We start from the raw sequence: 20,254 nt of genomic DNA, 5'->3' as shown, positions 1-20,254 counted from the left end.
GTAGTATATGTTCATCAGGCAAAATTTCTTTCTAAATTTGATGTAAAAAGCCAAAATCAGGATAGAATACTAGAAAAAATCATCTTGTTCAGTTCCTTTTCAAAGGAAAGCATGCATTTAGCCAATAAAATTAATAATATGATGCTTTCGCTAAAACCAACGAAAGTGCAATTAACCTAGCTAAATAAATAAGTTGGAAATCAAACATACATATACATATTAACTGCTTGGTGCATTCAAGGAAAACAAAATATCTACATGAAAAGAAAATAAATCTTATCCTTTCTTTATTAGTGTTTCAATTTTTAAAGAGTGTAAAAGGTGGCAAAAATTTGCGCCGCCCGGGAATCGAACCCGGGTCGCAAGAATGGGAATCTTGCATGATACCACTACACCAGCGGCGCTTCAATATGAAGTAGTGAATTTTATCTATTTCTATATCACTGTGATACTACAATTTGTCAACTGTTCACCATAAAATAGATAAACTTGTCATATGCATCTAACATTCTTGCAACAGACCTGTAATTAAATCGAGAAAACTGTTACTTGCAATAGGAGCAAAAATTGGTAAGAAGCAAGGGGTTTTGCGTAAAAAGGTGGCAAAATCTGCCCCCAGTGAGAGTCGAACTCACGACCCCTGGTTTACGAGACCAGTGCTCTTTTTTTTTTTTTTTTTTATCTTTATTATATTCACACTTGGTATATACATATCACAGTTCAGAATTACACATCAATGAAAACAATGTTATCAATTATTGTCCTTTCTCTGAAAAGAATCATATTCAATATTTTGCATTTACAATACATATATGATGCGTGAAATATTTTTCACGAACACAATTGTCTGGTTATGAACTTTTGTATACTCATATATATATATATATCAAATCATATTCTGTAGAAAAATATCCATATACTAATATTCTATCTCATTCTTATCTACCATTCAGCACATACATTCAAATTTATAAAAAGCTTACACAGAATACAAAGAAAACTCAAAGTGAAAAGTGTTTGTAACGTCTTATTTTCCGACAGAGGATGAAAATTGATACAATCGAAAATGCAGTTCGCAAAGGGCTGGATTCCATTCCACTACGCAAATAAAATTCGAAGTATTAAATATCAAGTCATTCATCAGCTATTTTAAGACAGGCAAACAAATCACACAAAAAATATCAATATTCGGAAAAACGTTTTCACAGCATTCTCACAAACACCATACAAACTATCTCTCTTACGAAACAAAATACAATTAAATAATAAAACAATTAGAGTTTTTTATTTGTCGCAAATTCTATCATCTCATCTATTCTTTGTCTCACATCATCAGTCATCAGTTTTGTGGTTCTAACATCACGAAAATCTTCAGTCAATACTTTGTTAAATTTATAGAAACCTCGATCACTGCAATCGAGTACTTCAAACTCTTTACTATCCATATAAAACAATATCAGACTTTTTCTCAATGTTTTTCCGATCAATATTTCGTTACGACCTCCTGATTGTTTCAAAACAAATTTTGGAATTAACTTGATATCAGTTGCAAGTTTTGACGGAAATATTTGTTTACTTTTGTCATTATTTTCTTTCAATCTATCGCATGATTGCACACATTTAGATGTAGCAGATAAAATATCACTGTAATTCACTTTACTATGCGTAAATTCTGAAAGTACATCATTTCCTTTTGTTTTACAGTTATTCTTTTCATTTCTTTCAATGGATAATCCACGTTTGTTTTTATTTACATTGTTATCAATTTTACTATTTACACAATTAAATGACACAGACAATTCTTTACCTGTATCGATTGAACACAGTTCTATATTTGGACGTTCTATACCGGTTTCAATGTTACCTGTACATGCTGTAGCGGAGGCCTCAGACGGGTTATCTTCAATGTCCATTGTATCCGATGTATTTGTCGCTACCGTTTCGTCCCGTATTTGATTACTTTCAAATGCACAATCCGAATGAATCACTTCGGTATGATTTTCAATATTCGACACACTTTCAACACTATTGTTATATTCTTTCCTTCGTTTTTTGTCACGATTGACAGTTGAATTCGACTTTCGTTTACTTTTATTGCTATCTTCATTCGCAAACATTATAGAAATACGTGCTCTGTCATTTTCACCATGCACAGTAAATGTGATATTTCGAAATTGTTCACAAGCATTTTCTATGGTACTCATCAATAAAGATGGAAGTCTTTCCATTATAAAATATTTCACCCTCCGGTAGCCTCTTTCTATACGACAATGTTTACAATAATGTAAAACATTACAAATGACAGTTTTGTCACAATTAAAGAAAAAAACTTACTTCTGATACAAGTTAGAATGTTTATATTCCGAAAATATGCTTGGAAATCCGAGCAATCACTTATAACATAGTAATTATTTCCTTAGACATAAACACAACGTCCGGTCACTTAAAGGTCCACTCGACCACCCCGAGACCAGTGCTCTAACCACTGAGCTATAGGGGCTTTGACGCATCGTTCGCTTAATGTAGTATATGTTCATCAGGCAAAATTTCTTTCTAAATTTGATGTAAAAAGCCAAAATCAGGATAGAATACTAGAAAAAATCATCTTGTTCAGTTCCTTTTCAAAGGAAAGCATGCATTTAGCCAATAAAATTAATAATATGATGCTTTGGCTAAAACCAACGAAAGTGCAACCTAGCTAAATAAATAAGTTGGAAATCAAACATACATATACATATTAACTGCTTGGTGCATTCAAGGAAAACAAAATATCTACATGAAAAGAAAATAAATCTTATCCTTTCTTTATTAGTGTTTCAATTTTTAAAGAGTGTAAAAGGTGCCAAAAATTTGCGCCGCCCGGGAATCGAACCCGGGTCGCAAGAATGGGAATCTTGCATGATACCAATACACCAGCGGCGCTTCAATATGAAGTAGTGAATTTTATCTATTTCTATATCACTGTGATACTACAATTTGTCAACTGTTCACCATAAAATAGATAAACTTGTCATATGCATCTAACATTCTTGCAACAGACCTGTAATTAAATCGAGAAAACTGTTACTTGCAATAGGAGCAAAAATTGGTAAGAAGCAAGGGGTTTTGCGTAAAAAGGTGACAAAATCTGCCCCCAGTGAGAGTCGAACTCACGACCCCTGGTTTACGAGACCAGTGCTCTAACCACTGAGCTATAGGGGCTTTGACGCATCGTTCGCTTAATGTAGTATATGTTCATCAGGCAAAATTTCTTTCTAAATTTGATGTAAAAAGCCAAAATCAGGATAGAATACTAGAAAAAATCATCTTGTTCAGTTCCTTTTCAAAGGAAAGCATGCATTTAGCCAATAAAATTAATAATATGATGCTTTGGCTAAAACCAACGAAAGTGCAATTAACCTAGCTAAATAAATAAGTTGGAAATCAAACATACATATACATATTAACTGCTTGGTGCATTCAAGGAAAACAAAATATCTACATGAAAAGAAAATAAATCTTATCCTTTCTTTATTAGTGTTTCAATTTTTAAAGAGTGTAAAAGGTGCCAAAAATTTGCGCCGCCCGGGAATCGAACCCGGGTCGCAAGAATGGGAATCTTGCATGATACCAATACACCAGCGGCGCTTCAATATGAAGTAGTGAATTTTATCTATTTCTATATCACTGTGATACTACAATTTGTCAACTGTTCACCATAAAATAGATAAACTTGTCATATGCATCTAACATTCTTGCAACAGACCTGTAATTAAATCGAGAAAACTGTTACTTGCAATAGGAGCAAAAATTGGTAAGAAGCAAGGGGTTTTGCGTAAAAAGGTGACAAAATCTGCCCCCAGTGAGAGTCGAACTCACGACCCCTGGTTTACGAGACCAGTGCTCTAACCACTGAGCTATAGGGGCTTTGACGCATCGTTCGCTTAATGTAGTATATGTTCATCAGGCAAAATTTCTTTCTAAATTTGATGTAAAAAGCCAAAATCAGGATAGAATACTAGAAAAAATCATCTTGTTCAGTTCCTTTTCAAAGGAAAGCATGCATTTAGCCAATAAAATTAATAATATGATGCTTTGGCTAAAACCAACGAAAGTGCAATTAATCTAGCTAAATAAATAAGTTGGAAATCAAACATACATATACATATTAACTGCTTGGTGCATTCAAGGAAAACAAAATATCTACATGAAAAGAAAATAAATCTTATCCTTTCTTTATTAGTGTTTCAATTTTTAAAGAGTGTAAAAGGTGGCAAAAATTTGCGCCGCCCGGGAATCGAACCCGGGTCGCAAGAATGGGAATCTTGCATGATACCACTACACCAGCGGCGCTTCAATATGAAGTAGTGAATTTTATCTATTTCTATATCACTGTGATACTACAATTTGTCAACTGTTCACCATAAAATAGATAAACTTGTCATATGCATCTAACATTCTTGCAACAGACCTGTAATTAAATCGAGAAAACTGTTACTTGCAATAGGAGCAAAAATTGGTAAGAAGCAAGGGGTTTTGCGTAAAAAGGTGGCAAAATCTGCCCCCAGTGAGAGTCGAACTCACGACCCCTGGTTTACGAGACCAGTGCTCTTTTTTTTTTATCTTTATTATATTCACAATTTGTATATACATATCACAGTTTCAATTACACAAAAATAAAAACATTGTCATTAGTTATTGTCCTTTCTCTGAAATGAATCATAAATAAAACATTAGCTATATTGCGTGAAATATTTGTCACGAACATGATTGTCTGATGATCAATTTGTGTATACTCATATTCTTATATATATATCATTTTCTATAGAAAAAACATCATATCCCTATTATTATATTCAATCTCTTTCTAATCAACCATTCAGCTCATACATTCAAAATTATAAAAAGCTTACACTGAATACAAAGAAATAATCAAAGAGTTAAGTGTTTGTACAGTCTTATTGTCCGACATATGACGAAAATTGATACAATCGAAATAATGGTTCGCACAGGGCTGGTCTCCATTCCACCAGGCAAATAAAATCAAAAGTATTAAATATCAAGTCAATTATCGAAAAAAATAAGACAAGCAAACAACATCACAATATAATTATCATTATTCAGCAAAACCCTTTTTTCCATTTTCTCACAGAAACATACACACTTTCTCACTACAAAAGCAAATTACAAAATACTTATAAAAAGTTACAGTTTTTTAATTTTCACAATTTTCCCCATCTCTAGTATTCCTTCACTCACTGCATCAGTCATTAGTTTTGTTGTTCTTACATCTTGAAAATCCTCGTTTAGCACTTTGTTGAATAAACGGTAATCTCGTTCTCCGCGAAGGACAACTTCAAACTCTTTATGGGCCATATGAAATAATATCAGACGTCCTCTTTGCGTTCTTCCAATTAATATGTCCATACCACATCGGTTTTGTTTCAAAACAAGTTTACTAATAAGTCTACTTTCTTGTACGGTATTATCATGTTCTTTCAATTTATCACATGTTGACGGAGTAGATACAATATCACTATTATCCTTTTCACTAATTGTAAATTTTGTTACTAAATTTTCTTCTCCTACTGTACACTTATTCTTTTCAATTCTATCAACAGATAGTCTTTCTTTACTTTTATTTACATTGTTTACAATTTTACTCGTTACACAGGTTGATGACATAGACAATTCATTACCTGTATCGATAGACAGTTCTATATTTGGACTTTCTATAATTTCAATGTTACCTGTAGTAGCTGAGGCCTCAGACGGGTTATCTTCAAAGTCCATTATATCTGAGGTATTTGTCGATACCTTTCCACTCGGTATTTGATTATTATCAGATGAACTATCTGAACAAATCAGATCTGTATGATTCTCAATATTAGAAATATTTACATTATCATTGTTATATTCTTTCATCCGTTTTTTGTCACGATTGACGGTAGAATTTGATTTCCTTTTACTTTTATTGCTATCTTGATTTGTAAAAACTATAGATATACGAGCTCTGTCATTTTCACCATGAACAGTAAATGTGATATTCCGAAATTGTTCGCATGCATTTTCTATAGTACTCATCAATAAAGATGGAAGTTTCTCCATTGTAGATCTAATTCAAAACAGTATTACAATTCACCCTCGGGTAGCCTCTTTCAATCTAACAATATTTACAATATTTCAAACAGTTACAAACGACGGTTTTTCAATATCAATGAAAAGAACTTACTTCTAAAACAAGTTAGAATGTTAATATTCCATATTTCAGCTTGGTAATCCGAGCAATAACTTATAATAGAGTAATATTTTCACAGTACACAAAAACAACGTCCTGTCATGTAAAGGTCCACTCGACCAGATCCACGAGACCAGTGCTCTAACCACTGAGCTATAGGGGCTTTGACGCATCATTCGCTTAATGTAGTATATGTTCATCAGGCAAAATTTCTTTCTAAATTTGTTGTAAAAAGCCAAAATCAGGATAGAATACTAGAAAAAATCATCTTGTTCAGTTCCTTTTCAAAGGAAAGCATGCATTTAGCCAATAAAATTAATAATATGATGCTTTGGCTAAAACCAACGAAAGTGCAATTAACCAAGCTAAATAAATAAGTTGGAAATCAAACATACATATACATATTAACTGCTTGGTGCATTCAAGGAAAACAAAATATCTACATGAAAAGAAAATCAATCTTATCCTTTCTGTATTAGTGTTTCAATTTTTAAAGAGTGTAAAAGGTGCCAAAAATTTGCGCCGCCCGGGAATCGAACCCGGGTCGCAAGAATGGGAATCTTGCATGATACCACTACACCAGCGGCGCTTCAATATGAAGTAGTGAATTTTATCTATTTCTATATCACTGTGATACTACAATTTGTCAACTGTTCACCATAAAATAGATAAACTTGTCATATGCATCTAACATTCTTGCAACAGACCTGTAATTAAATCGAGAAAACTGTTACTTGCAATAGGAGCAAAAATTGGTAAGAAGCAAGGGGTTTTGCGTAAAAAGGTGGCAAAATCTGCCCCCAGTGAGAGTCGAACTCACGACCCCTGGTTTACGAGACCAGTGCTCTAACCACTGAGCTATAGGGGCTTTGACGCATCGTTCGCTTAATGTAGTATATGTTCATCAGGCAAGATTTCTTTCTAAATTTGATGTAAAAAGCCAAAATCAGGATAGAATACTAGAAAAAATCATCTTGTTCAGTTCCTTTTCAAAGGAAAGCATGCATTTAGCCAATAAAATTAATAATATGATGCTTTGGCTAAAACCAACGAAAGTGCAATTAACCTAGCTAAATAAATAAGTTGGAAATCAAACATACATATACATATTAACTGCTTGGTGCATTCAAGGAAAACAAAATATCTACATGAAAAGAAAATAAATCTTATCCTTTCTGTATTAGTGTTTCAATTTTTAAAGAGTGTAAAAGGTGCCAAAAATTTGCGCCGCCCGGGAATCGAACCCGGGTCGCAAGAATGGGAATCTTGCATGATACCACTACACCAGCGGCGCTTCAATATGAAGTAGTGAATTTTATCTATTTCTATATCACTGTGATACTACAATTTGTCAACTGTTCACCATAAAATAGATAAACTTGTCATATGCATCTAACATTCTTGCAACAGACCTGTAATTAAATCGAGAAAACTGTTACTTGCAATAGGAGCAAAAATTGGTAAGAAGCAAGGGGTTTTGCGTAAAAAGGTGGCAAAATCTGCCCCCAGTGAGAGTCGAACTCACGACCCCTGGTTTACGAGACCAGTGCTCTAACCACTGAGCTATAGGGGCTTTGACGCATCGTTCGCTTAATGTAGTATATGTTCATCAGGCAAGATTTCTTTCTAAATTTGATGTAAAAAGCCAAAATCAGGATAGAATACTAGAAAAAATCATCTTGTTCAGTTCCTTTTCAAAGGAAAGCATGCATTTAGCCATTAAAATTAATAATATGATGCTTTGGCTAAAACCAACGAAAGTGCAATTAACCTAGCTAAATAAATAAGTTGGAAATCAAACATACATATACATATTAACTGCTTGGTGCATTCAAGGAAAACAAAATATCTACATGAAAAGAAAATAAATCTTATCCTTTCTGTATTAGTGTTTCAATTTTTAAAGAGTGTAAAAGGTGCCAAAAATTTGCGCCGCCCGGGAATCGAACCCGGGTCGCAAGAATGGGAATCTTGCATGATACCACTACACCAGCGGCGCTTCAATATGAAGTAGTGAATTTTATCTATTTCTATATCACTGTGATACTACAATTTGTCAACTGTTCACCATAAAATAGATAAACTTGTCATATGCATCTAACATTCTTGCAACAGACCTGTAATTAAATCGAGAAAACTGTTACTTGCAATAGGAGCAAAAATTGGTAAGAAGCAAGGGGTTTTGCGTAAAAAGGTGGCAAAATCTGCCCCCAGTGAGAGTCGAACTCACGACCCCTGGTTTACGAGACCAGTGCTCTAACCACTGAGCTATAGGGGCTTTGACGCATCGTTCGCTTAATGTAGTATATGTTCATCAGGCAAGATTTCTTTCTAAATTTGATGTAAAAAGCCAAAATCAGGATAGAATACTAGAAAAAATCATCTTGTTCAGTTCCTTTTCAAAGGAAAGCATGCATTTAGCCAATAAAATTAATAATATGATGCTTTGGCTAAAACCAACGAAAGTGCAATTAACCTAGCTAAATAAATAAGTTGGAAATCAAACATACATATACATATTAACTGCTTGGTGCATTCAAGGAAAACAAAATATCTACATGAAAAGAAAATAAATCTTATCCTTTCTGTATTAGTGTTTCAATTTTTAAAGAGTGTAAAAGGTGCCAAAAATTTGCGCCGCCCGGGAATCGAACCCGGGTCGCAAGAATGGGAATCTTGCATTTTTTTTTTTTTATCTTTTATATTTATTCAACATCATCTCATCATCTCATTTTTACAATATTTACATAAATAATAGAAAACATCAAGTCCTTATACTCTTTGGCTTCCTCATTCTTACACTATCATTCCGATTTTTCCTGTTTTTTTTTTCTTTGTTTTTTTTCTTATTCACACAGGGTTAAAATATAATCTTAAAAGAATTGTCAAACAAATCAATAGTTATTTAATCTTATATCTATAGTCAATAATTTCCATAATTGTAAAAGTGTCTTTATTAAAAATCAAAGATTCACATAACGCATATACGGCTGGTATATCCATTCCAGTAACGCAAAATAATGAATTCGATGTAATTTTGTAAATATGACACGATCCTTGGAAATACATTGCATTGTCTATATATTATTTTTAAATCAATTAAAAACACAATAATAAAAAAAAAACACTATCATACAAGGTTCTCTCATCCCTTTCTCACATTAGACTTATCATATCAAATAAAATTTACATTATAAATTATGATGTTTCACATAGTTAATCATTTTTTCAATTCCATAGTTGGCTGTATCGTTCCAAAAAATGGTTTCGGTCACATCCTCAAATTCAGTTAAAACTAACTGTTCATAATGTTCATAGTTGTAATCATCATCATTCATTGTTCTAATATGCATTCTATCCGTTTCATACACAATCAATAATTTCCTGTTTTGAACCTTTCCAATCAATAAATCTCGGCCAGCTCGACTTTTTTTAAAAACTATTTTCCCAAAGCGTTCGTGTAATAGTTGTGTCGAACTAACAGTATCTATATCACTCTTTTCCTTATAAATCATCGTTCCGTTATCCTTATTTGTAACTGTTCTATTGTGTTTTATTTTTGGAACTATTGTCTTCTCTTCATGTGTATCTATAATTGGATCTAACTGGTTTATAGGTAAGTCGATAAACCGGTTAGGCAAGTCACTATCTATATTTACAGTCGATCGTTCTATATTGTCACTACACTGTTTTGAATTATATTCAGAGGCACAAACGGGTTCATTTTCACATTCCATGCCGGGTTCATCATCATTAATACTCGTAATTTCATTTTCGTTTTCTACAGTTATATCGTCTAATGTATCTAAATGTGTAACTTGTATTTTACTATTGCTTTCACTATATTCCCGTAAACGCTTATTGTCTCTTCTCAATGCTGCGCCTGATTTGCGCTTAACCTGTTTATTGTCAGATTTTGTAAACATTATAGATATTCTTGCTTTTTCATTGTCACCATGTACACTGTATGTAATTATACCAAATTCTTCACACGCACTTCGTATGGCACTCAATAAAAATCTCGGTAACTTATCCATATTCATCTTAAACTAATTGTCAAAATTTTATTAATGATAAAATAAACTTATGGTGCCTCCAGCCTTGAAATCTACACGATGCATTTCATCTATAATTCTTCTTTACAAATACTAATATTCCTAAATAGTTCAAAGTCACTTACTGTAAACAAGGTTCGAAAATATATTCCACTTTCCCTGCTTGGATATCCGAGCAAAACCTTAGAAACAGAAGAATGTTTCGCTACTCAGAAAATACGTGTAACCACTTCAAAACACAAACCGGAAGCCCACCCCTGGTTTACGAGACCAGTGCTCTAACCACTGAGCTATAGGGGCTTTGACGCATCGTTCGCTTAATGTAGTATATGTTCATCAGGCAAGATTTCTTTCTAAATTTGATGTAAAAAGCCAAAATCAGGATAGAATACTAGAAAAAATCATCTTGTTCAGTTCCTTTTCAAAGGAAAGCATGCATTTAGCCAATAAAATTAATAATATGATGCTTTGGCTAAAACCAACGAAAGTGCAATTAACCTAGCTAAATAAATAAGTTGGAAATCAAACATACATATACATATTAACTGCTTGGTGCATTCAAGGAAAACAAAATATCTACATGAAAAGAAAATAAATCTTATCCTTTCTGTATTAGTGTTTCAATTTTTAAAGAGTGTAAAAGGTGCCAAAAATTTGCGCCGCCCGGGAATCGAACCCGGGTCGCAAGAATGGGAATCTTGCATGATACCACTACACCAGCGGCGCTTCAATATGAAGTAGTGAATTTTATCTATTTCTATATCACTGTGATACTACAATTTGTCAACTGTTCACCATAAAATAGATAAACTTGTCATATGCATCTAACATTCTTGCAACAGACCTGTAATTAAATCGAGAAAACTGTTACTTGCAATAGGAGCAAAAATTGGTAAGAAGCAAGGGGTTTTGCGTAAAAAGGTGGCAAAATCTGCCCCCAGTGAGAGTCGAACTCACGACCCCTGGTTTACGAGACCAGTGCTCTAACCACTGAGCTATAGGGGCTTTGACGCATCGTTCGCTTAATGTAGTATATGTTCATCAGGCAAGATTTCTTTCTAAATTTGATGTAAAAAGCCAAAATCAGGATAGAATACTAGAAAAAATCATCTTGTTCAGTTCCTTTTCAAAGGAAAGCATGCATTTAGCCAATAAAATTAATAATATGATGCTTTGGCTAAAACCAACGAAAGTGCAATTAACCTAGCTAAATAAATAAGTTGGAAATCAAACATACATATACATATTAACTGCTTGGTGCATTCAAGGAAAACAAAATATCTACATGAAAAGAAAATAAATCTTATCCTTTCTGTATTAGTGTTTCAATTTTTAAAGAGTGTAAAAGGTGCCAAAAATTTGCGCCGCCCGGGAATCGAACCCGGGTCGCAAGAATGGGAATCTTGCATGATACCACTACACCAGCGGCGCTTCAATATGAAGTAGTGAATTTTATCTATTTCTATATCACTGTGATACTACAATTTGTCAACTGTTCACCATAAAATAGATAAACTTGTCATATGCATCTAACATTCTTGCAACAGACCTGTAATTAAATCGAGAAAACTGTTACTTGCAATAGGAGCAAAAATTGGTAAGAAGCAAGGGGTTTTGCGTAAAAAGGTGGCAAAATCTGCCCCCAGTGAGAGTCGAACTCACGACCCCTGGTTTACGAGACCAGTGCTCTAACCACTGAGCTATAGGGGCTTTGACGCATCGTTCGCTTAATGTAGTATATGTTCATCAGGCAAGATTTCTTTCTAAATTTGATGTAAAAAGCCAAAATCAGGATAGAATACTAGAAAAAATCATCTTGTTCAGTTCCTTTTCAAAGGAAAGCATGCATTTAGCCAATAAAATTAATAATATGATGCTTTGGCTAAAACCAACGAAAGTGCAATTAACCTAGCTAAATAAATAAGTTGGAAATCAAACATACATATACATATTAACTGCTTGGTGCATTCAAGGAAAACAAAATATCTACATGAAAAGAAAATAAATCTTATCCTTTCTGTATTAGTGTTTCAATTTTTAAAGAGTGTAAAAGGTGGCAAAAATTTGCGCCGCCCGGGAATCGAACCCGGGTCGCAAGAATGGGAATCTTGCATGATACCACTACACCAGCGGCGCTTCAATATGAAGTAGTGAATTTTATCTATTTCTATATCACTGTGATACTACAATTTGTCAACTGTTCACCATAAAATAGATAAACTTGTCATATGCATCTAACATTCTTGCAACAGACCTGTAATTAAATCGAGAAAACTGTTACTTGCAATAGGAGCAAAAATTGGTAAGAAGCAAGGGGTTTTGCGTAAAAAGGTGGCAAAATCTGCCCCCAGTGAGAGTCGAACTCACGACCCCTGGTTTACGAGACCAGTGCTCTTTTTATCTTTTATATTTATTCAACATCATCTCATCATCTCATTTTTACAATATTTACATAAATAATAGAAAACATCAAGTCCTTATACTCTTTGGCTTCCTCATTCTTACACTATCATTCCGATTTTTCCTGTTTTTTTTTTCTTTGTTTTTTTTCTTATTCACACAGGGTTAAAATATAATCTTAAAAGAATTGTCAAACAAATCAATAGTTATTTAATCTTATATCTATAGTCAATAATTTCCATAATTGTAAAAGTGTCTTTATTAAAAATCAAAGATTCACATAACGCATATACGGCTGGTATATCCATTCCAGTAACGCAAAATAATGAATTCGATGTAATTTTGTAAATATGACACGATCCTTGGAAATACATTGCATTGTCTATATATTATTTTTAAATCAATTAAAAACACAATAATAAAAAAAAAAACACTATCATACAAGGTTCTCTCATCCCTTTCTCACATTAGACTTATCATATCAAATAAAATTTACATTATAAATTATGATGTTTCACATAGTTAATCATTTTTTCAATTCCATAGTTGGCTGTATCGTTCCAAAAAATGGTTTCGGTCACATCCTCAAATTCAGTTAAAACTAACTGTTCATAATGTTCATAGTTGTAATCATCATCATTCATTGTTCTAATATGCATTCTATCCGTTTCATACACAATCAATAATTTCCTGTTTTGAACCTTTCCAATCAATAAATCTCGGCCAGCTCGACTTTTTTTAAAAACTATTTTCCCAAAGCGTTCGTGTAATAGTTGTGTCGAACTAACAGTATCTATATCACTCTTTTCCTTATAAATCATCGTTCCGTTATCCTTATTTGTAACTGTTCTATTGTGTTTTATTTTTGGAACTATTGTCTTCTCTTCATGTGTATCTATAATTGGATCTAACTGGTTTATAGGTAAGTCGATAAACCGGTTAGGCAAGTCACTATCTATATTTACAGTCGATCGTTCTATATTGTCACTACACTGTTTTGAATTATATTCAGAGGCACAAACGGGTTCATTTTCACATTCCATGCCGGGTTCATCATCATTAATACTCGTAATTTCATTTTCGTTTTCTACAGTTATATCGTCTAATGTATCTAAATGTGTAACTTGTATTTTACTATTGCTTTCACTATATTCCCGTAAACGCTTATTGTCTCTTCTCAATGCTGCGCCTGATTTGCGCTTAACCTGTTTATTGTCAGATTTTGTAAACATTATAGATATTCTTGCTTTTTCATTGTCACCATGTACACTGTATGTAATTATACCAAATTCTTCACACGCACTTCGTATGGCACTCAATAAAAATCTCGGTAACTTATCCATATTCATCTTAAACTAATTGTCAAAATTTTATTAATGATAAAATAAACTTATGGTGCCTCCAGCCTTGAAATCTACACGATGCATTTCATCTATAATTCTTCTTTACAAATACTAATATTCCTAAATAGTTCAAAGTCACTTACTGTAAACAAGGTTCGAAAATATATTCCACTTTCCCTGCTTGGATATCCGAGCAAAACCTTAGAAACAGAAGAATGTTTCGCTACTCAGAAAATACGTGTAACCACTTCAAAACACAAACCGGAAGCCGACCCCTGGTTTACGAGACCAGTGCTCTAACCACTGAGCTATAGGGGCTTTGACGCATCGTTCGCTTAATGTAGTATATGTTCATCAGGCAAGATTTCTTTCTAAATTTGATGTAAAAAGCCAAAATCAGGATAGAATACTAGAAAAAATCATCTTGTTCAGTTCCTTTTCAAAGGAAAGCATGCATTTAGCCAATAAAATTAATAATATGATGCTTTGGCTAAAACCAACGAAAGTGCAATTAACCTAGCTAAATAAATAAGTTGGAAATCAAACATACATATACATATTAACTGCTTGGTGCATTCAAGGAAAACAAAATATCTACATGAAAAGAAAATCAATCTTATCCTTTCTGTATTAGTGTTTCAATTTTTAAAGAGTGTAAAAGGTGCCAAAAATTTGCGCCGCCCGGGAATCGAACCCGGGTCGCAAGAATGGGAATCTTGCATGATACCACTACACCAGCGGCGCTTCAATATGAAGTAGTGAATTTTATCTATTTCTATATCACTGTGATACTACAATTTGTCAACTGTTCACCATAAAATAGATAAACTTGTCATATGCATCTAACATTCTTGCAACAGACCTGTAATTAAATCGAGAAAACTGTTACTTGCAATAGGAGCAAAAATTGGTAAGAAGCAAGGGGTTTTGCGTAAAAAGGTGGCAAAATCTGCCCCCAGTGAGAGTCGAACTCACGACCCCTGGTTTACGAGACCAGTGCTCTAACCACTGAGCTATAGGGGCTTTGACGCATCGTTCGCTTAATGTAGTATATGTTCATCAGGCAAGATTTCTTTCTAAATTTGATGTAAAAAGCCAAAATCAGGATAGAATACTAGAAAAAATCATCTTGTTCAGTTCCTTTTCAAAGGAAAGCATGCATTTAGCCAATAAAATTAATAATATGATGCTTTGGCTAAAACCAACGAAAGTGCAATTAACCTAGCTAAATAAATAAGTTGGAAATCAAACATACATATACATATTAACTGCTTGGTGCATTCAAGGAAAACAAAATATCTACATGAAAAGAAAATAAATCTTATCCTTTCTGTATTAGTGTTTCAATTTTTAAAGAGTGTAAAAGGTGCCAAAAATTTGCGCCGCCCGGGAATCGAACCCGGGTCGCAAGAATGGGAATCTTGCATGATACCACTACACCAGCGGCGCTTCAATATGAAGTAGTGAATTTTATCTATTTCTATATCACTGTGATACTACAATTTGTCAACTGTTCACCATAAAATAGATAAACTTGTCATATGCATCTAACATTCTTGCAACAGACCTGTAATTAAATCGAGAAAACTGTTACTTGCAATAGGAGCAAAAATTGGTAAGAAGCAAGGGGTTTTGCGTAAAAAGGTGGCAAAATCTGCCCCCAGTGAGAGTCGAACTCACGACCCCTGGTTTACGAGACCAGTGCTCTAACCACTGAGCTATAGGGGCTTTGACGCATCGTTCGCTTAATGTAGTATATGTTCATCAGGCAAGATTTCTTTCTAAATTTGATGTAAAAAGCCAAAATCAGGATAGAATACTAGAAAAAATCATCTTGTTCAGTTCCTTTTCAAAGGAAAGCATGCATTTAGCCATTAAAATTAATAATATGATGCTTTGGCTAAAACCAACGAAAGTGCAATTAACCTAGCTAAATAAATAAGTTGGAAATCAAACATACATATACATATTAACTGCTTGGTGCATTCAAGGAAAACAAAATATCTACATGAAAAGAAAATAAATCTTATCCTTTCTGTATTAGTGTTTCAATTTTTAAAGAGTGTAAAAGGTGCCAAAAATTTGCGCCGCCCGGGAATCGAACCCGGGTCGCAAGAATGGGAATCTTGCATGATACCACTACACCAGCGGCGCTTCAATATGAAGTAGTGAATTTTATCTATTTCTATATCACTGTGATACTACAATTTGTCAACTGTTCACCATAAAATAGATAAACTTGTCATATGCATCTAACATTCTTGCAACAGACCTGTAATTAAATCGAGAAAACTGTTACTTGCAATAGGAGCAAAAATTGGTAAGAAGCAAGGGGTTTTGCGTAAAAAGGTGGCAAAATCTGCCCCCAGTGAGAGTCGAACTCACGACCCCTGGTTTACGAGACCAGTGCTCTAACCACTGAGCTATAGGGGCTTTGACGCATCGTTCGCTTAATGTAGTATATGTTCATCAGGCAAGATTTCTTTCTAAATTTGATGTAAAAAGCCAAAATCAGGATAGAATACTAGAAAAAATCATCTTGTTCAGTTCCTTTTCAAAGGAAAGCATGCATTTAGCCAATAAAATTAATAATATGATGCTTTGGCTAAAACCAACGAAAGTGCAATTAACCTAGCTAAATAAATAAGTTGGAAATCAAACATACATATACATATTAACTGCTTGGTGCATTCAAGGAAAACAAAATATCTACATGAAAAGAAAATAAATCTTATCCTTTCTGTATTAGTGTTTCAATTTTTAAAGAGTGTAAAAGGTGCCAAAAATTTGCGCCGCCCGGGAATCGAACCCGGGTCGCAAGAATGGGAATCTTGCATTTTTTTTTTTTTATCTTTTATATTTATTCAACATCATCTCATCATCTCATTTTTACAATATTTACATAAATAATAGAAAACATCAAGTCCTTATACTCTTTGGCTTCCTCATTCTTACACTATCATTCCGATTTTTCCTGTTTTTTTTTTCTTTGTTTTTTTTCTTATTCACACAGGGTTAAAATATAATCTTAAAAGAATTGTCAAACAAATCAATAGTTATTTAATCTTATATCTATAGTCAATAATTTCCATAATTGTAAAAGTGTCTTTATTAAAAATCAAAGATTCACATAACGCATATACGGCTGGTATATCCATTCCAGTAACGCAAAATAATGAATTCGATGTAATTTTGTAAATATGACACGATCCTTGGAAATACATTGCATTGTCTATATATTATTTTTAAATCAATTAAAAACACAATAATAAAAAAAAAACACTATCATACAAGGTTCTCTCATCCCTTTCTCACATTAGACTTATCATATCAAATAAAATTTACATTATAAATTATGATGTTTCACATAGTTAATCATTTTTTCAATTCCATAGTTGGCTGTATCGTTCCAAAAAATGGTTTCGGTCACATCCTCAAATTCAGTTAAAACTAACTGTTCATAATGTTCATAGTTGTAATCATCATCATTCATTGTTCTAATATGCATTCTATCCGTTTCATACACAATCAATAATTTCCTGTTTTGAACCTTTCCAATCAATAAATCTCGGCCAGCTCGACTTTTTTTAAAAACTATTTTCCCAAAGCGTTCGTGTAATAGTTGTGTCGAACTAACAGTATCTATATCACTCTTTTCCTTATAAATCATCGTTCCGTTATCCTTATTTGTAACTGTTCTATTGTGTTTTATTTTTGGAACTATTGTCTTCTCTTCATGTGTATCTATAATTGGATCTAACTGGTTTATAGGTAAGTCGATAAACCGGTTAGGCAAGTCACTATCTATATTTACAGTCGATCGTTCTATATTGTCACTACACTGTTTTGAATTATATTCAGAGGCACAAACGGGTTCATTTTCACATTCCATGCCGGGTTCATCATCATTAATACTCGTAATTTCATTTTCGTTTTCTACAGTTATATCGTCTAATGTATCTAAATGTGTAACTTGTATTTTACTATTGCTTTCACTATATTCCCGTAAACGCTTATTGTCTCTTCTCAATGCTGCGCCTGATTTGCGCTTAACCTGTTTATTGTCAGATTTTGTAAACATTATAGATATTCTTGCTTTTTCATTGTCACCATGTACACTGTATGTAATTATACCAAATTCTTCACACGCACTTCGTATGGCACTCAATAAAAATCTCGGTAACTTATCCATATTCATCTTAAACTAATTGTCAAAATTTTATTAATGATAAAATAAACTTATGGTGCCTCCAGCCTTGAAATCTACACGATGCATTTCATCTATAATTCTTCTTTACAAATACTAATATTCCTAAATAGTTCAAAGTCACTTACTGTAAACAAGGTTCGAAAATATATTCCACTTTCCCTGCTTGGATATCCGAGCAAAACCTTAGAAACAGAAGAATGTTTCGCTACTCAGAAAATACGTGTAACCACTTCAAAACACAAACCGGAAGCCCACCCCTGGTTTACGAGACCAGTGCTCTAACCACTGAGCTATAGGGGCTTTGACGCATCGTTCGCTTAATGTAGTATATGTTCATCAGGCAAGATTTCTTTCTAAATTTGATGTAAAAAGCCAAAATCAGGATAGAATACTAGAAAAAATCATCTTGTTCAGTTCCTTTTCAAAGGAAAGCATGCATTTAGCCAATAAAATTAATAATATGATGCTTTGGCTAAAACCAACGAAAGTGCAATTAACCTAGCTAAATAAATAAGTTGGAAATCAAACATACATATACATATTAACTGCTTGGTGCATTCAAGGAAAACAAAATATCTACATGAAAAGAAAATAAATCTTATCCTTTCTGTATTAGTGTTTCAATTTTTAAAGAGTGTAAAAGGTGCCAAAAATTTGCGCCGCCCGGGAATCGAACCCGGGTCGCAAGAATGGGAATCTTGCATGATACCACTACACCAGCGGCGCTTCAATATGAAGTAGTGAATTTTATCTATTTCTATATCACTGTGATACTACAATTTGTCAACTGTTCACCATAAAATAGATAAACTTGTCATATGCATCTAACATTCTTGCAACAGACCTGTAATTAAATCGAGAAAACTGTTACTTGCAATAGGAGCAAAAATTGGTAAGAAGCAAGGGGTTTTGCGTAAAAAGGTGGCAAAATCTGCCCCCAGTGAGAGTCGAACTCACGACCCCTGGTTTACGAGACCAGTGCTCTAACCACTGAGCTATAGGGGCTTTGACGCATCGTTCGCTTAATGTAGTATATGTTCATCAGGCAAGATTTCTTTCTAAATTTGATGTAAAAAGCCAAAATCAGGATAGAATACTAGAAAAAATCATCTTGTTCAGTTCCTTTTCAAAGGAAAGCATGCATTTAGCCAATAAAATTAATAATATGATGCTTTGGCTAAAACCAACGAAAGTGCAATTAACCTAGCTAAATAAATAAGTTGGAAATCAAACATACATATACATATTAACTGCTTGGTGCATTCAAGGAAAACAAAATATCTACATGAAAAGAAAATAAATCTTATCCTTTCTGTATTAGTGTTTCAATTTTTAAAGAGTGTAAAAGGTGCCAAAAATTTGCGCCGCCCGGGAATCGAACCCGGGTCGCAAGAATGGGAATCTTGCATGATACCACTACACCAGCGGCGCTTCAATATGAAGTAGTGAATTTTATCTATTTCTATATCACTGTGATACTACAATTTGTCAACTGTTCACCATAAAATAGATAAACTTGTCATATGCATCTAACATTCTTGCAACAGACCTGTAATTAAATCGAGAAAACTGTTACTTGCAATAGGAGCAAAAATTGGTAAGAAGCAAGGGGTTTTGCGTAAAAAGGTGGCAAAATCTGCCCCCAGTGAGAGTCGAACTCACGACCCCTGGTTTACGAGACCAGTGCTCTAACCACTGAGCTATAGGGGCTTTGACGCATCGTTCGCTTAATGTAGTATATGTTCATCAGGCAAGATTTCTTTCTAAATTTGATGTAAAAAGCCAAAATCAGGATAGAATACTAGAAAAAATCATCTTGTTCAGTTCCTTTTCAAAGGAAAGCATGCATTTAGCCAATAAAATTAATAATATGATGCTTTGGCTAAAACCAACGAAAGTGCAATTAACCTAGCTAAATAAATAAGTTGGAAATCAAACATACATATACATATTAACTGCTTGGTGCATTCAAGGAAAACAAAATATCTACATGAAAAGAAAATAAATCTTATCCTTTCTGTATTAGTGT

At 33.5% G+C, this 20,254-nt stretch overlaps 27 non-coding genes across 27 annotated transcripts; all 27 read right to left on the bottom strand.

Moving 5' to 3' along the window:
• Positions 1-333: 333 nt before the first annotated feature.
• On the bottom strand, positions 334-404 carry Trnag-ccc (transfer RNA glycine (anticodon CCC)). Its single transcript has one exon. It is a non-coding gene; the product is annotated as a tRNA-Gly (tRNA).
• Positions 405-2,851: 2,447 nt separating this feature from the next.
• Positions 2,852-2,922, bottom strand: Trnag-ccc (transfer RNA glycine (anticodon CCC)). Its single transcript has one exon. It is a non-coding gene; the product is annotated as a tRNA-Gly (tRNA).
• A 206-nt stretch (positions 2,923-3,128) lies between these two features.
• Positions 3,129-3,201, bottom strand: Trnat-cgu (transfer RNA threonine (anticodon CGU)). The gene has a single exon. It is a non-coding gene; the product is annotated as a tRNA-Thr (tRNA).
• A 355-nt stretch (positions 3,202-3,556) lies between these two features.
• Positions 3,557-3,627, bottom strand: Trnag-ccc (transfer RNA glycine (anticodon CCC)). Its single transcript has one exon. It is a non-coding gene; the product is annotated as a tRNA-Gly (tRNA).
• Positions 3,628-3,833: 206 nt separating this feature from the next.
• On the bottom strand, positions 3,834-3,906 carry Trnat-cgu (transfer RNA threonine (anticodon CGU)). Its single transcript has one exon. It is a non-coding gene; the product is annotated as a tRNA-Thr (tRNA).
• A 355-nt stretch (positions 3,907-4,261) lies between these two features.
• Positions 4,262-4,332, bottom strand: Trnag-ccc (transfer RNA glycine (anticodon CCC)). Its single transcript has one exon. It is a non-coding gene; the product is annotated as a tRNA-Gly (tRNA).
• A 2,403-nt stretch (positions 4,333-6,735) lies between these two features.
• Trnag-ccc (transfer RNA glycine (anticodon CCC)) lies at positions 6,736-6,806 on the bottom strand. The gene has a single exon. It is a non-coding gene; the product is annotated as a tRNA-Gly (tRNA).
• Positions 6,807-7,012: 206 nt separating this feature from the next.
• Trnat-cgu (transfer RNA threonine (anticodon CGU)) lies at positions 7,013-7,085 on the bottom strand. Its single transcript has one exon. It is a non-coding gene; the product is annotated as a tRNA-Thr (tRNA).
• Positions 7,086-7,440: 355 nt separating this feature from the next.
• On the bottom strand, positions 7,441-7,511 carry Trnag-ccc (transfer RNA glycine (anticodon CCC)). Its single transcript has one exon. It is a non-coding gene; the product is annotated as a tRNA-Gly (tRNA).
• A 206-nt stretch (positions 7,512-7,717) lies between these two features.
• On the bottom strand, positions 7,718-7,790 carry Trnat-cgu (transfer RNA threonine (anticodon CGU)). Its single transcript has one exon. It is a non-coding gene; the product is annotated as a tRNA-Thr (tRNA).
• A 355-nt stretch (positions 7,791-8,145) lies between these two features.
• Positions 8,146-8,216, bottom strand: Trnag-ccc (transfer RNA glycine (anticodon CCC)). The gene has a single exon. It is a non-coding gene; the product is annotated as a tRNA-Gly (tRNA).
• A 206-nt stretch (positions 8,217-8,422) lies between these two features.
• Positions 8,423-8,495, bottom strand: Trnat-cgu (transfer RNA threonine (anticodon CGU)). Its single transcript has one exon. It is a non-coding gene; the product is annotated as a tRNA-Thr (tRNA).
• Positions 8,496-10,927: 2,432 nt separating this feature from the next.
• On the bottom strand, positions 10,928-10,998 carry Trnag-ccc (transfer RNA glycine (anticodon CCC)). Its single transcript has one exon. It is a non-coding gene; the product is annotated as a tRNA-Gly (tRNA).
• Positions 10,999-11,204: 206 nt separating this feature from the next.
• Positions 11,205-11,277, bottom strand: Trnat-cgu (transfer RNA threonine (anticodon CGU)). The gene has a single exon. It is a non-coding gene; the product is annotated as a tRNA-Thr (tRNA).
• Positions 11,278-11,632: 355 nt separating this feature from the next.
• Positions 11,633-11,703, bottom strand: Trnag-ccc (transfer RNA glycine (anticodon CCC)). Its single transcript has one exon. It is a non-coding gene; the product is annotated as a tRNA-Gly (tRNA).
• A 206-nt stretch (positions 11,704-11,909) lies between these two features.
• Trnat-cgu (transfer RNA threonine (anticodon CGU)) lies at positions 11,910-11,982 on the bottom strand. Its single transcript has one exon. It is a non-coding gene; the product is annotated as a tRNA-Thr (tRNA).
• A 355-nt stretch (positions 11,983-12,337) lies between these two features.
• Trnag-ccc (transfer RNA glycine (anticodon CCC)) lies at positions 12,338-12,408 on the bottom strand. Its single transcript has one exon. It is a non-coding gene; the product is annotated as a tRNA-Gly (tRNA).
• A 2,280-nt stretch (positions 12,409-14,688) lies between these two features.
• Positions 14,689-14,759, bottom strand: Trnag-ccc (transfer RNA glycine (anticodon CCC)). Its single transcript has one exon. It is a non-coding gene; the product is annotated as a tRNA-Gly (tRNA).
• A 206-nt stretch (positions 14,760-14,965) lies between these two features.
• Positions 14,966-15,038, bottom strand: Trnat-cgu (transfer RNA threonine (anticodon CGU)). The gene has a single exon. It is a non-coding gene; the product is annotated as a tRNA-Thr (tRNA).
• Positions 15,039-15,393: 355 nt separating this feature from the next.
• On the bottom strand, positions 15,394-15,464 carry Trnag-ccc (transfer RNA glycine (anticodon CCC)). The gene has a single exon. It is a non-coding gene; the product is annotated as a tRNA-Gly (tRNA).
• Positions 15,465-15,670: 206 nt separating this feature from the next.
• On the bottom strand, positions 15,671-15,743 carry Trnat-cgu (transfer RNA threonine (anticodon CGU)). The gene has a single exon. It is a non-coding gene; the product is annotated as a tRNA-Thr (tRNA).
• Positions 15,744-16,098: 355 nt separating this feature from the next.
• Positions 16,099-16,169, bottom strand: Trnag-ccc (transfer RNA glycine (anticodon CCC)). Its single transcript has one exon. It is a non-coding gene; the product is annotated as a tRNA-Gly (tRNA).
• Positions 16,170-16,375: 206 nt separating this feature from the next.
• Positions 16,376-16,448, bottom strand: Trnat-cgu (transfer RNA threonine (anticodon CGU)). The gene has a single exon. It is a non-coding gene; the product is annotated as a tRNA-Thr (tRNA).
• A 2,432-nt stretch (positions 16,449-18,880) lies between these two features.
• Positions 18,881-18,951, bottom strand: Trnag-ccc (transfer RNA glycine (anticodon CCC)). The gene has a single exon. It is a non-coding gene; the product is annotated as a tRNA-Gly (tRNA).
• A 206-nt stretch (positions 18,952-19,157) lies between these two features.
• On the bottom strand, positions 19,158-19,230 carry Trnat-cgu (transfer RNA threonine (anticodon CGU)). Its single transcript has one exon. It is a non-coding gene; the product is annotated as a tRNA-Thr (tRNA).
• Positions 19,231-19,585: 355 nt separating this feature from the next.
• On the bottom strand, positions 19,586-19,656 carry Trnag-ccc (transfer RNA glycine (anticodon CCC)). Its single transcript has one exon. It is a non-coding gene; the product is annotated as a tRNA-Gly (tRNA).
• A 206-nt stretch (positions 19,657-19,862) lies between these two features.
• On the bottom strand, positions 19,863-19,935 carry Trnat-cgu (transfer RNA threonine (anticodon CGU)). Its single transcript has one exon. It is a non-coding gene; the product is annotated as a tRNA-Thr (tRNA).
• Positions 19,936-20,254: the final 319 nt, after the last annotated feature.

This window comes from Mytilus californianus, unplaced genomic scaffold (genome assembly GCF_021869535.1).
Source record: "Mytilus californianus isolate M0D057914Y unplaced genomic scaffold, xbMytCali1.0.p SCAF_6, whole genome shotgun sequence".
NCBI lineage: Eukaryota > Metazoa > Mollusca > Bivalvia > Mytilida > Mytilidae > Mytilus > Mytilus californianus.
This window is presented reverse-complemented; position numbering and strand designations above follow the sequence as displayed.